We start from the raw sequence: 2,841 nt of genomic DNA, 5'->3' as shown, positions 1-2,841 counted from the left end.
GACTGCGGGGCCAGCACTGGCCCAGGACACCTGTCCCCCCAGGCTCCTGCACCCCACGCTGGCTGACCTCAGGGACCCATGGGGTGTTGCCTTCTGGCTACCTGCCCATTCCTGTCCCCACTAAGCCTGGGGTTCTGGGAGCATGACCCGTAGTGCCATCGGCTGCCAGATGAGGGTCGCAGGGACCACAGGGCTGCTTCGGTGCCCTGTCTCCACGTCTGCTCACCCTCCAGCCGAGAGTGGCCCTGCTGCCACCCCTGAACCAGGCCGGCCTGGTCCGAGCTGGGCATGAGGGCGCCGTGGCTTTGAGCTCTGCTTACAGCGCTATGCCAGAGGCCCCCAAGGGCTGGCCAGAGGCTTCTGATGTCTGTGAGGCACTTCCCGAGCCACTCCTCGGACATCAGGCTCCCCACCTGAAACATGGTCTCCACCACCTCCATCTACAGGAGCACCTACAAGCCAGGAGAGCAGAGACACCATGGGGGTGATGGGGTGCCACCCCCTAGAAGAGCTAGTGTGTCACTGCTGGGCAGGGATTGAAGGTGGCCCATGGTCCTGCCTTCAGGTCCACAGTTCTGGTGGGAGAAAGCGTGAGGGTCACACAGGGTCATGCTGACCCCAAATCCCCCTGGCATGAAGAGCTGGCATTTTGGGGGTGTGCCGGTGGGGCTCGGTACAGGTGCCTCTGATGGTTCCACCTGCCTCCTACAGAGGCGGCTGTGGCAGTGTGCAAGGCCTGGCACGCAGGCCCTGAAGCCAGGCTCGGCACAGAGGCGGCAGTGTGACAGGCTCTTGGCACCAGGCTCCAGCCTGCCTGGTCTGGCAGCCACCGCACCGGATGACTCCTCCCCACAGGCCCTGAGGGCCTGGGGGCTGACAGGTCACAGACAGGACACTGAGCTGACTGGGTGCTTTGGTGATGTTCTGCTGGGACCAGTGCAGAGGAGGACCCAGGAAGTGGCTCTGGACGTCCCCGCCCCCTTTCTCCTCCCCGTCACCTGTGCAGCTGCCAGCTGCCTTCTGCAGAGCAGTTGCTGGCCACATTCATGCTGCCCACACACTTGGGCCCCCGAGGGGCTGGCGCAGGACAGCCGGTGTGCAGTTGGATGGCGGCTTGGGGCCGTGACCACTGGTACATCCGTCGCCCCGGGCGCCTGGCACTCAGCCCTTGTGCTGGGTGGGGCAGCGTCCTGCTGCATTCTCTGGTGCTGGCCCTGGCCCAGGCTTCTGCCACGCCTGGCAGCTGCACCTGATCCCACACTGGCCCCGGAACATGCAGGCTGCAGCGTGGATGGACACCTCCCTCCCCCACCCCACATGGCCCCAGAGTTCTGCTCAGTGGCAGCCAGAAAGGCGGAGAGGCTTCTTGCCAGGTATCAGTAGGCTGGTGCCCACTCTTAACCTCTCTGCCCCTCAGTTTCCCCAGCTGTCACAGCCCTGGTTGCTGGTTGCCAGGAACAGATGCTGGCTTTCACCACAGAAACAGGAAGGACTTGGTGGGAAGATGTTAGGTCTCTGCTGGATCCAGGGGAGGGGGTGGCCTGTCGTGTAGTGAATTACTTGGTATGGCTTTTCTAGCCTAGTCTTTGTAACTCCCATCAGATTACTGGGTGGGATCATATAAACAAGATATGCAGAATTCTGATGTTGGGATTGGTTAGTTTTGTCATCTGCCAGGCTTAAAATGAGCCCTCCTAAAGGCTGAAAGGGGATCTCACTGCCATCAAGAGAGAATATCTGGAGGTGAAATGGAGTGCATCCTGGGGCCTAAGGTTCCCTCACTGGAGCTCCTTGGCAGAGAAGTCCAGCAGAGAGAGACACAGCAGAGAGAGAGACACAGCAGAGAGAGATACCCAGCAGAGAGAGACACACAGCAAAGAGAAGCCTGGCTGAGAGGTCGCCTACAGAGAGACAGTGGCAGTGGAACCAAGAGGCATTGGACAGAGTGATGGGCTTACCTGGTCCACAGAACAAGGGAGCTGAGTGTCATTGGGCAGGAGGCTTGCTGGTGGAGTGGTGTGCACCTACGTGTACCTGTCAGCAGAACTAAAACAGCTTTGTAACACTTGCTTGAGCAGGACAGAGGCCAGGTGGAGAGGCCAAGGGCCAGCGAGGCAAATCTGAGGGCACAGCAGAGGGGAGACTGTCCTCATCAAATAACTGTGTCCTGAGCGTGTTCCAGAACCTGAATTGTCATCTGTTATCTCCCTAACAAACCCCATAATCATGCGTATCGTCTGTGAATACTGTGTGGTCATAGCAATGAATTATCAAACCCAGCAGAGAAGTAGTGAGTGCCGTGGGAGGGACGGCTGGTGTCAGAAAAGGTTGGAGGGTGGTGGTATGTCTGGCCTTATAGCAATAAGCCTCGGGCTATTGATGGTGACTTTGTGTCCTCCTCATGAGACTAGAGGAGGTCAGAAGATGCCGCATCCATGTCCTCTAAGCAGGATGCAGGACAGCCAGCCAGAGCTTCTGCAGGTGGCAGCAGGCAGTATGCCCTGACACAGGATGCCACCCAGCCCTGTGCCACAGAGGGGCCTGTCACCTCCAGAGACCACACTTTGGGTCATAGCTGCCACCACCCACTGCCTGCACAGCCAGCAGCGCTGCCACACCTGCTATTACTGGACCCACAGCCACAGAGTAGCGCTGTGTGCTTCTCAGGGGCTCTGAGCCTTGGGCCCTACACCAGACAGGGAGCCCTGCCACACACTGGTCAAATGAACCATCACATGACCGTCCTGGCCTCAGTTTCCCCTTCTGGCCTTCTATTTATTCTGATGAGCCTCCATGTGATGTAACGCCTGTGAGGGCCTTTGAAAATGGTCATGGATATAT

Source organism: Orycteropus afer, unplaced genomic scaffold (assembly GCF_000298275.1).
Source record: "Orycteropus afer afer isolate SDZICR_OR568_19922 unplaced genomic scaffold, OryAfe1.0 scaffold00398, whole genome shotgun sequence".
NCBI classification, from domain to species: Eukaryota; Metazoa; Chordata; class Mammalia; order Tubulidentata; family Orycteropodidae; genus Orycteropus; species Orycteropus afer.
This window is presented reverse-complemented; position numbering follows the sequence as displayed.